Here is a 12875-nt window from a genome sequence, read left to right as displayed (position 1 = left end):
GTCGGTATAGTTCGCTTGCGGACTACAGGCCACGGAGTTTCTTTGCATGATTTCCAACTGCAATAGCCAAAATCGTGTGATGAATCCCGTGTTTCTTTAGTGGTTCATGACAGGCTGGATGCTGAACCGCCTATTTCTGCTAGTAGCTCAAAATTTCATTATCATTACAAATATTTACTGCGAATGAGAGCTGTCTTTATGAGGGGAATGTGACAGATTTGCAATTTATCTGACAGAAGAAATGTGGAGAACATGTTTCTGCCCTGATGTTATAGCTACCATCGAGCTGAAGCTTTTACTGCGCAGGTTTCGTAACTGCTACCGTTGATTTCCCTCAAGTCAAAATGTTATCTGTGGTTATGACACTGATGATTTACAGCTACGTTTTAACTCGAGGGTTTATTGTCCTCTTTCGCTACACTGTAAAATCACTTGTTACGTACTTTAGTGCATGGACAGTTCGACACGTATAGGTCACTACACAACCCAGATCCTGAGCATGCCGTGTTCACTGCTCTGGCCTGATGTAAATCGTCTGTCCTAGAAAAGAAGATGGCTGTAATTCGGTAGATGTGCAACGCATCGATTTGTTATATCACTTTGGGTACGAATGTAGCCAATATTGTGACCTTGAGCGTTGCCATCTTCTTATCCTAGGACCATTAAACAGTACGTCGTTTTGTGAGCGGATACCGACGTTTCGAAAGAACACACTTCCCCCATTTTCAGGGTAGAAGTGTGTAGATTCAGTAACTGGCTCTGTTATATAGACAGATCAGGTCACATGGCCACTTTCCTTGTAACTTGTAAACATGAATATGGAGGCAATGTGTTCTTCCGAAACTTTGGTGTCCGCCGAAAAAGCTACAAGGAGTTAGAACCAAAAATAACCACAGTTTTAATCTTCGCCGACGTTAAAATTTGAAAATGTAGACGAGGGAATTATTTGCTTAGAGCCTTCCTAATTTACTGAAGAGAGTAGTTCAGAAATATCTTGATGTGTGTCAATAAACAGGTAAGTTGTATAAAAACGAAATTATAAACCTAAATTTTACCTTAGTTACTTGTCATCGATTTATCCTGAGACCATACACGGAACGTAGGGTCTGAATATTGGTAGTTCGCGTCTATCGACGTCTCTTCTATTTGGTCATTCAGTTCGATTCTGGTTATCTGATGACGCTGACTGGCAGAAGAAGCTGTGTTGTGTCGAGAGAATTGTGATGTGAGTCGAAATAAGTTCGGAAATGAGCGATCGTGAGGTGTTTTCAGATAAACTTGTCATTCATGTGGAAAGTTAAGAAATGCACAGTAAAGTCACTTTCGAGATTACCGACTCCTTCCTCGGCCAAATCTTCGTTCTTAAAAAAAATATAGAACGTAACGTATTTCGTGTTCAACACTATGATCGACTAGAGACGCACATCGATCCATTGATGAAGCCGCTACTGGAAGAACCCAAAAATAGACGCTTGAAAAGACGTCTTCCAATTGACCTCAAGTGAATAACGGAGGCTCCTTCGGTGGAAGGACCCTCATCCTGCCATAGGCGGGCTCAGTAGCCCAATGTCACCACAATAGCTTATACAATATAATAATTCTGATTGCTATTTAAGTAACAATTAGGAAAAAAAGAAATTGTTGCTTCCATTCGGTTCAGAATCTTCCTTCCCTTTCCATGTCTTTAACCTTCGAGAGTAAAATACAGAGAAATGTAATTTTACTTGTTGTTTTACGTGGTCTGTCGCCCCGATGGAGGAACATAGACTGAGAATGTAGACTTTGTAAAGTTGTTGTCACTCTGCTTAACTAACTAAGCACTACACCATGAAGGCGTATGTGGGAATGAATGTATAGATTCACATTTTCTTGACCTCGACACTAGTTGGAGGTGAGTGATCAGCTTCACGCCCCGGCCGCTTTACCCCCAAGGAAAGAGTTCAGGTACCCATTGGATAGGAGGCTGGGTGGGCCCAGAGCAGGTCTGGACGACGTGGAGTGGAGAAAATTCTTGACCCTACTGGGACTCGAACTCCGACCCCTCAGTCGTCCAGCCCGTAGCCAGTCGCTATACCGGCTACGCTATCTAAGGATTTAGATGAAGTTAAAAAAGATTAATAATGCTGGTGAAATTAAAATTGCATACAACATTTTGGTCAGGAACTTAGGATACCTCAGACGGTATAGCGACTTTCCTACGGACTAGATGACTGGCTTCGATTCCCAACAGGAGTGATTTTTCTCTTTTTCCATATAGTCCAGACCGGCCGTGGGGCTCACCCAGCCTCCTATCCAGTGGACACCGGAGGCACTATCCCTGGGGTTAAAGCGGAAGGGGCATGAAGCTGACTACTCACCTTCATCTAATGGTGGAGCTATATCTTCGCTCCCATAAATACCTTCGTGGCATAGTGCTTAATTATATAATTAAGTAGAGAGGCAACGTTACCTTTACCTATTTCTTTTTTTGCAACATTTTGAACAGGAAGTGTCATGGAAAAAGATTACATGGAAGTTGGCACCTGAATTGGAAAGCCACATGCACTTATGTCTGTTATCATGTGTAATGACTTTCAGACCCATGGAACATGAAGTTACGTCATCGGGATTCTGCGAATTTCGGTTATAATCGCTGAATCGGTCCACGTTTCAAGTTCAGCTGTCCTCTACCTAGACGCGCACTTCAGTGTTGGCAACCAAGATGATTCAAGCCTAGGAAAACCTCATTTCGGTATTCTTCATCTCTGTCTAAGGCCCCCCAATATGCCTATATATTCCTCGTATTTTATGGTTTGGTGTGGTTTAATGTCTCATTTTATTAATCTGTCTATCCATGGATCTACAGCCCTTTGTTGGGCCTTGGCCGTTTTTTTAAGTTTCTGAATCCTACACACAGTCGATCAGCCCGTTGCAAGGCCTCTACCTACACACAGAATAAACGCACACAGACATCCATGGCTCAAATGAGATTCGAACCCACGACTCCAATGATGCAGTGGGCAAAGACAGGTCATGCCTTGGAGTGTGCATCCACTGTGATTGGCCATTTTACTAACCAGGAGTGTAAAACTTGAGGTTCCAAATAATTGCGTGAAGGAAACTACATTTTCGTCAGGCAATGCGTTTTGATTTTCGTCTCAAATACTGATAATCCGCTGATTAAATATTTGCATGGGACATTTGGCGTAGACGTTATGGCACCTGCGTCGTATTTCAAAAACTCATTTCGAGTTCTGACAGAGGCATATCTTTTTGTAGGCGAATGTTAAGATATCATCATCCGCCTTCATTCACCATTAAAATCCGTTAATCACTGCTGTCTTATGATGATTGACTCTTCTTTATGTGCAACTGGCGTCCACCTGTTGTTCTTTCCTCCGGGCGAGCGGTCAGTAACGTCTAGTGGACACGCCTACTCGTCGTCAGATCTTCTTCTTCTTCTTCTTCTTCTTCTTCTTATTATTATTATTATTATTATTATTATTATTATTATTATTATTCTTTTCCTGTTGCTCCCACTTGGAGCATAGGGCATCCGTGAAACATTCTTTTCGCTTCAGTTTCTTAATCTTAGACAGTCGGTAGGACTCCTTGGACGGGGGATCAGCCTGTTACAATGCCACTGCCCAACACAAACACAGAATAAACGCAAACAGACATCCATGCCTTGAGTGGGATCCTAACCCACGATCCCAGTGTTCAAAAGAGCGGAGACATTTCATGCCACAGACCCGCTGCCATTAAGATGGGCTTGTCAGATATTATGGAGATCAAATGAAGGATGGCCGGTATGAGAGGCGCAGGACATATAGCACATATACGAAAAGGATATGAATCGCATGTATAAATGTAGGCTGAAAAAGCGGCCTCCGTAGTCTAGAGGTAACGTTCCCACCTCATGACTCGTAGTACGCGGGTTCAAATACCCGGCGGAGGGAACAAGTCCTCCGGGAGGGACTTTAAGCTGTGTGTCCCGTGTCGTAACTTTACGGCACGTAAAAGAACCTCATATCCCCAAAGGGGATCACTGAGCCAAATTCCAGGACGTTTCCCGCCCAACAATCGTCTCTAAGGCCTCTGTTAGATGGGGGAAGCATTATAGACACCGCTAAGCAAGTGGCCGAACTCGTTTGCTCGGCGGGACTGATGGTACACACCATTTATCGGTAGGGTATAGAGACTGGTAGAATATCATAGAGGGAAGCACAATAGATCAAACTGGTCGCGGTGCATGGGGAAACCCACCCCCTCTAAATAACTAACTAACTAACTAATTGTAGTCTGAAAACCTGAAAGGAAAGGATTGCTTGGGTGCTTGGTGTCGGTGCGAAGATAAGGTTTAAATGGATCATAAAATAGGGTGTGAGAGTGTGGACTGAATTTATCTGCTGAAAAATATGTGCCTGTAGCTGGCGCCTGTAAACACGGCAGTGAACCTTCGAGTTCCATAAACGCGGGAAATGTCTTGGTCAGCCCAGCGGTTACTACATCTTCAAGAAGGATTCTGTTCCATGCAGTTAATGGACTTGTCGAACGCTGTTCTGAACTCCTGTGCACGAAATGGAAGTTGAAATTTCATACTGGAAACGTTTATGTGGATTTTGCGAACAGGTGTTCACTTCAGGATTACGATTTTGAAAAAATAAGTGGTTTTAAGATTACGGTCTTCTAGGATGTGACACCGTGTAGTTCGGTAGATATGAATGAACGTTTCCTCCTACCATAATCTTAAAGGCGCGTCCACATTACTCGTGCTCGTGTTCGTGTGACTCGCTATGCTCGCGAGTAATGTGGACGATATGACAAGTCACGAGACAAGAAAATTTTAAATTTTTAGTTTAAAAACTATAGCCAATAAATTAAAATACGACTACAGCCTATACACACTACGAGTAAATATACGGATCCTCACGCGCCGAAGCCTGGTGAGCAACTGAAGTAGTGTGGAGGAAGAAAACACAGCTGTTATATTGTTGCGTGAATTCGTTTCCGCGGAAAAGTGCTTACCCAATCGCCCCATAACAACGGCTGTACGCGTCACACCTCGTATCCTGACAATGCCTCTATTGTTGCTTGCAGACATTACCTAGCAACGGCTGTTTGTCTGGCTCTATAGTTATTACTTTGAGCAAATACGCCATAATATACTTGTATTTTCAGAACAAAACATTTTTTTCCCCGATAAAGATATGCAGGTTTTCTCTTAATCTAAGTTATACTGAGGGTTAGTAGCTTTGTAAGGCAGGTACGCTATCACGATTTAACAGATCGTAGTCAGTATACCTCCCACTGAGCATAGCGACACTGTCCGCCGCAGGAAGCAATTGTGTCGTCAATGTTATATCTGTTCCAGGCGGTACCTGTGACGGCAAACCACAAGTGTTTTAAACCCCGACAGGAGAAATTGTTTCAGTGAAATGACTATCATTACCAATGTACAACATACACCACTACTGCATGTTAAGAACTATTACATCGTGATTGTGCTGATTCCAAACGTAAGAAGCAGTCATACTTGGAGTCTCATTCCAGACAATTGATTCGCGTCGTAACTGTGAAAATTACCACCGACGCTCAATTACCGGACGTCAGGAAGCATATTTAAACGTCACCATACGGTGTCACCGTTCTTTCAGCGTTATTGAGCTTAGATCGTGTTTCAGCAGACCTTCAGTCTTCAGCACTATCAAGTCTGTTAATGAGTCAGACATCCAACTTGACAGCGTTCATGGAAATCATTTGATATTGTGATCGCGCGTATTGGAACCGTGGCGACGGCGACGACGTCGTGTAATAATGACGGTCCACAGATCTTACGCCTCCATCGCGTTACAGAGCGGACGTTAATGGTGCCTGATTAATATCCCTCACTCGTATACGGGAGATCCCGTTCTCATACCTCGGCTAGGAGGAACTAGTCTCAGGTGTTTCGTGGTTTTCTTAAGTACCAAAACGAGCCGGGATAGATGAGTCGGTCTAGTGACGAGCTGCAGGTTGGACGACCGAGATTCGATTCCCGGGAAGGGCAACATATTTTTCTCTTCTCTACAGCGTCCAGACCGGCTTTGGGGCCCACCCGGCCTCCTGTCCACTGGGTACCGGGGGGATCTTTCCCCGGTGATAAAGCTGACCGCTAACCACCTAATGCCGAAGTCAAGAATGGTGGAGCTAATTCTCCACTTCTCCACACGTCATCATGGCGTGGTGCTAATGAATTAAGCACAGGGACATCGTTACCTTTTCATTGTACATTTCCTTGCCCAGACATATACCACGATAGTACTTTAGAACAGGACATGACCTCAGTGACCTTACCATTCAGCGCTTGAAAAAGCATCGTCAAATGATCAATTTGGATGATACGCATTTAATATCAACCTCGGATGTAGGCGAATCGGGTGATAATTTTCAATTATTATTAAATCAGTCAACAAGATCACACAGAAGAATTTGACTTCAGATCATTCAGAAATCAAAATTACAGGTTCTGATGCTTAGTATAGGCTTTCAGGGCCGATCACAATGGCCGCACAGTCATACACATTAAATGTCTTCTCTTGCTCGAACCCTGGAATCGTGGATTCGAATCCCACTCAAGGCATGGATGTCTGTCTGTTTTTATTCCGTGTTTGTTAGGCAGCGGCCTTGGGACGGGCTGTTCCCCATCCAAGGAGTCCTGCCGACTGTCTAAGATTAAGAAACTAAAGTGAAACGAAGAGTTTCGCGGATTCCCTATCCTCCACGTGGGAGCAACAGGAAAAGAAGAAGAAAACAGGCTTTGAGGATTTTGCATCATGCTGTGTTTGTCTGCCAATCACAGCGGTCGCGCGGTCTGAGGCATGATCTGTCTTCGCTCGCTCGAACGCTGGGCATTGTTATTTGGTGTGTATGTGTTTTATTCTGTGTTTGTGTTGTCCTGCTTGTGGGTAGCGGCCTTGTGACGGGCTGATCACACGTGCAAGGTGTCTGTGTAAAAAAGATTACGAAACTGAAGGAAAGGCCAGTACCCAACAAAGGACTGTAGAACCGTTGATGGATGAAGAAAGAATGTAGAAAAATACCTGTGAACATGTAAAGATAATGAGTCCATATGAATGGAAAGGCTACGGTGACATCACCTCACAAGGTACCGATATTTTATGAATGCCAACAAAATGACTTGGTCTTCCCCATAAACAGTGTACTCTGCTTAAGACATCAATAACTTTACAAGAAAATGGGCGTGTACTTTTATTTACGAGTATTTTATATTAGTTTCATGTACAGGGGAAGAAATACTGAGATATCTGGTATTATTGTCCTTAACTTATTTCTTTTCAATGCCATCGAATTTGTTTGAGCTACGTCGTGTAGCACGAATGGGGGAGACGAGGAATGCGTATAGGATATTGGTGGGAAAACCAGAAGGAAAGAGACCACAGGGAAGACCAAGGCGTAGGTGGGTGGACAATATTAGAATGGATCTTAGAGAGATAGGATGGAATGGTATGGATTGGATAGATCTGGCTTAGGATAGGGACCAGTGGAGGACTCTTGTGAACACGGTAATGAACCTTCGGGTTCCATAAAATGCTGGGAAATTCTTGAGTAGCTGCAGAATTTGCGGATTCTCCAGAAGGGCTCAGCTCCATGAGTAAGTAAGTAAGTATGTCGTATAATTATGACCGTTACGATTCTTCGTCTAGGTTTATTCCGGAAATGAAGTATGAAGCAATGCCAGTTACCTCAGTGTCGCAGTAAGTTTATGTAACTACCGAACTGACTAGCGGTTTAATCAATTATATTCTTAACTAAGTAAATTCGCTTTCTTATAACAGAACACAAGTTACGCCATAGTCTACTGCTGACCTGATCTCTGAACAAGTTTATTCTGAACATATATAGTTAGGTTAAACCGTCTATCTATGGCTCGACAGCCCTTATGGAGCTTGGCCGCTTTTTCAGTTTCTTAATCTCTTTACACAGTTGATAGGATTCCTTGGACGGGAGATCAGCCCGTCGCAAAGGTTAAACTGTCACCACAGCAAAAAAATGTATACCCGATATAATGGTTTATAATTAAAACTCTTTATTTCTGCTACATGTTTCGGTCACACAAGACCATCATCAGGCAGTTAATATAGGAATACACCTAGTCATTGAATTACTAATAGGATCCATACTAGTGCAACGTGTCGTACTGTATGATAACAGAATTTGCCATTTACATAATAAATGTATAAAATATAGAATGAATGAATGTATACTTGTACGCATTATCTAGGATATATGGGAAAAGTGTATACATGTATGATGATTATTTGCGAAGAATATTACAAAATATCTTATTAAATATATTAGCAAAATATTCCGCTTTAATATTATCCTCCTATTTCTTCTGACCATCGAGTGGCAAGCCTTCCGTTAAGTTTCCCTATCAACATTTCGTGCACATTCCATGTTTTGCCGTCCCCTCAAGTACATAATTGTTTCACCTAGGCGTTTTCACAATACTGCGAGAGTTATGCGAATCAGGAACACCTTAAATTTGGCCTTATTTACCAATTTCATTTTGCTCTGTTGGGTTCACATTGTGGGGGCACTGTGCTACAAGCCGGAAGGTCGCAGGATCGAGTCCCGATGAGGCAATTTTTTTTTCAATTCACCTAATCCTTTCATCCCTGGGATCGACCTAACCTCTAACAGAAATGAGTATCAGGAATCTTCCTGGGGCTGAAGGACAGCAGGCTCGTAAAGCTGACAACCTTACCGCCATCTGTGAGTCGATTGTATAAATAATGTGGGACCCTCGACGTCTCACAACCCTATGGGCCTCCATGACCTAATCCTTCCATCCCTGGGATCGACCTAACCTCTAACAGAAATGACTATCAGGAATCTTCCTGGGGCTGAAGGACAGCAGGCTCGTAAAGCTGACAACCTTACCGCCATCTGTGAGTCGATTGTATAAATAATGTGGGACCCCCGACGTCTCACAACCCTATGGGCCTCCATGTCCTGTTACAAGAATAGCTTTAGCGTTTAGGTTCAAATTGATCCCTTCAGGCAGTGTCCATACACCTGCATGTTACATGCTTTCTTCATAGAAGGAAAGAGTTTCGCAATCGTCGACAAATCCTTCCCTGTGCGTGGTGAAAGGAATTTGGCACAGTTCAGTTTATCCGTAACAATCGTTAGTTTGCACACCCCTGAGATAAACAGTCAACATATTGCCTGTTCCAAGGTTATACTTAATTTATATGTACTGTATGATTGCCACCCACACTGCTATGTCTATGTAAAGCTGTAAAAACGACCCATTCCCATATTTGTGTCGGAGATTGGTTTGCGCTACATTAAAGCAAATCCAGCAGGACTCAGCATGTATTCTACGCATTTATGTGAACACACCCACGTGCTAGTTGTCATGTATTCAAGCGTGTAATACGTAGTCTTGTTCTCATAGCTTACGGGCTGCGTGAATATCATCCACAGAGAGTAACCGCGTTTCAGTATTAAGTTCCAAGTTACAGTACCACGAGTAGACGCGGTAACAGAAATGCTTATTTGCGCCGGTAGATCAGTTTTCTTATCTGAACCTTGCGATATTGCTACCTCGTCAGGTGCTAGTATCAGAGACTAACGCACAGGGCTGGTATCGCCTTCATCGTCCTTTGATTAAATCCATTCTGTCTTCCATCTGGCCTTATCGACATTGGTTTAACTGCAGTAAACGATGGCCTAGACTCGTAGCCCTGCAGTGACGTCACAATACTCGTCCTCACGGGCCTGGTATGTAGCTGTAAAGGTAAAGTTGTTCCTCTGCTTAACTAATTAAGCACTGCGCCATGAAGACGTATGGGGGAGTGGATGTATAGATCCAAGTTTTCTTCACCTCGGCACTAGTTGGAGGTAAGTGGTCAGCTTCGCGCCTCGGCCGCTTTACTCCCGTGGGAAGAGCTCCCGGTACCCATTGGAGAGAAGGTTGAGTGGGCCACAGAGCCAGTCTGGACGACGTGGAGAAGAGAAAATTCTTGACCCTACCGGGACTCGAACTTCGACGGCTCGGTCGTCCAACTCCTAACCAGTCGCTATACCGGTCCCTGGTATGTAACTGTACGAAAGCCACTTGACCTGTTAATGTTCGCTGTGAACTAAATAGTCAACCCCCGATATTCCTACATCAGGCCAATATTGGTTCAGGATTTTACATTGATCCGTTATCAAGATTTCAGATTATAAATCTAATCATCGAAAGTTACTGTGCAATGGTTGGCCCTCCTGTTTCGTATTCGGAAGTTCCTATTTTAGAATCTTTATCCTGGGACGGGATAAGTTTATCGTGCTTTTATTCAGTTTCTCCAAGCAAACAAGACGTAACCATGTCTTCTGTTCGTGCCTGTACATTATTCATAACTGCTCAGTCATTCAGTGCAGTTGACATAGAATCATCAAAATAAATTAAGAAACTAAAATTACTAGTAATTTCGAAGCATTGAGCGCACAGTAAATTGACTGTTACCGAACTTGGACAGTTACTGCACCTCACTGCCTCTCTAGTGTTAGTACCTCGATACGTTGTTTGATGATATCGCAGTTTGGCTTTAGGGCCTTGGTATGGAAAACAGCAGGATTAATACGCGCTGTTTTCCTGTTTGTTTCGTCGTTTCCTGATCTTCATAGAAACAAAGAAAGTTTATTGTTATGCTTCACATGTGGGTAACGTGTAACTAAGTTAACAGCACGTAAAAAAATGCGTTTTTAGCCCACGCTTGATGTCGGATCGCGTCAACGCGAGAATATCAGCGAATGAGATCCGTGACCTATTTTTTGCCTATATATCTTCTCCTAGATTTTTTGTTTAGCCTCGTAGTGCTACCTTTCGTTTTAACCTTCAGCGTCACCTTCTTTGCAAAGACAGCAGAAAGAAAGATATTACAGTCTTTATGACTGTAGGTCTGCCAGCATTGACATTGGTTGTAGTTGAACTTTATTCTGAAGATCTTAATCGTAACTAGATTAAAATTGAGAAGTCTGGGCTTTGTACATAGGCCTAAAATTGATGGTGGTTCATTTCCCTGGTGAGACAGTTGTAATTTAATTTACATTTCCAGAACGAATTATTGTGGGACCCTCAACCTCTCACAACCCTATGGGCCTTCACGGCCTGGTACAGGGATAGCTTTACTTGCTATTTTTAAAGAACAAATTATGCATTACTTAGCCCTATTGATAGACATGATATGAAAATGACCTTTGGGGCCGCCTCATAATTTCTCTTGTTCACCAGGGTTGATCAGGAAAGGCACTTTTCTCACAAGGAACGAAACATTTCCGAAAATGGAGCCTAGGACGAAAGCAAATACATCTTTATAATAACTTTGAGACAGATGCAGTATGCTCCTCAGATATCTCGATAAATATATCCCAGTCTACACGGCCTTAATTTCAGTAAGACACTAATCTTCGTAGTTACCGCAGGGAGAATCTAAAGTCTTACAGATATTTCAGAGCGTTCGTCTGCCCTTGTACTCAGTTACTACCTAGTTGTCCAGAAGGCCATACGAGAGAGGGGGGGGGGAGACCGAGCTATAGTAGTCGGCCGTGATAGTCATAAATACACGGAATGGCCTATCTTTTTTCAGAACATTTTCCCTGCCCCAAATACAATAGTACATTCACAATATTCAGTACATTTCTAAATTTACTGCGTACACGGTATGCATACATCGCTTTATATGAACACAGCAGTTAGTTACCTTAAAATGAAATGTCAGTCTACTTCGCTTACAGGACTTCATTAAGTTATAAAGAAATCTATGTAATTAAATTGCCCGTACTCTGTAATGTATTCAGCAAGGAAGATCGGTGAAGGTTTATGATGCTCGGTATTATATTGCAGATGTCACAGTGACTCTCCAACCGACACCGAAGTTAGAAGGACATGTCTTCGACACTGAAATTTCTGAGCCACTTTTATTCTCTTCGTACATAAACATCATGCAAGCCGTTACATAACAAGGATGGTGTATCGTAGCTGAAGACTTTCAGAGCGTGAAATTATCCTATCAACCTGTACTACTACGAGGGCTGAGACTTATGGGTTCGAACCCACTAGGGAAATCGTTAGTTTAATTTGGTTTTTATTCGACATGTCATGACACGCGTTTGCTTAAGACTATTACTTGATTCTAATACTATATGTCAGTATCCTGTTGCACTGGTGAGCGATATAATTTGCAGGGACACTTTTGAACATTTATAAAAAGTGACAACATGACACACCAACAGTTTATGAGCACGACAAGAAGTTCTGCCTTCAAGATTGCCCTTGCAAATTAAATCGTGTTACATGATTAGGTAGTTGGTAGTCAGTCATTGCTTGGAATAGTATTCATTGGCCTGAGAAGAAAGTCATATTCCTTGATGTTGTATTGTAATAACTGCCGTAAAACTGTAAGCGGAATTGAACTGGAGCACATGAAGGATTCTGAAGTTCATCCTTAGTGACCTTATAATTTGACGACTGGGGATATTAATGCATCATTATTTATGCGATTATTTATTCGGAAGCAGTGCTTATTCAGAGTTTATTGAAGACTGATATTGTTTAACAGTAGGCCTCTTGGTAAAGTTTACTGGAACTACTGGACCACCGAGTCACTGGGGGACATATATACAGAGACGTGATTCTCTAGGTTGGGGGTTTGGCACAAGGCTGACGATCTTGCTTCATAAACAAAATTATCGCTGCAAACCTGGTGGTCTAATTCAATAAACAAATCTGACAGAATCTTCTAAGGAAGGTTATGCCTCAAGAAAGGTGTTTCTCACTGATGATGATGAATAACATATAATATTTCATTTAGAGCCACACTTAAATTTCAGGCCTAATT

The sequence above is a fragment of the Cryptotermes secundus genome, unplaced genomic scaffold (genome assembly GCF_002891405.2).
Source record: "Cryptotermes secundus unplaced genomic scaffold, Csec_1.0 scaffold941, whole genome shotgun sequence".
Lineage (NCBI taxonomy): Eukaryota > Metazoa > Arthropoda > Insecta > Blattodea > Kalotermitidae > Cryptotermes > Cryptotermes secundus.
The sequence above is the reverse complement of the archived record's forward strand: the minus strand, read 5'-3'. Positions refer to the sequence as shown.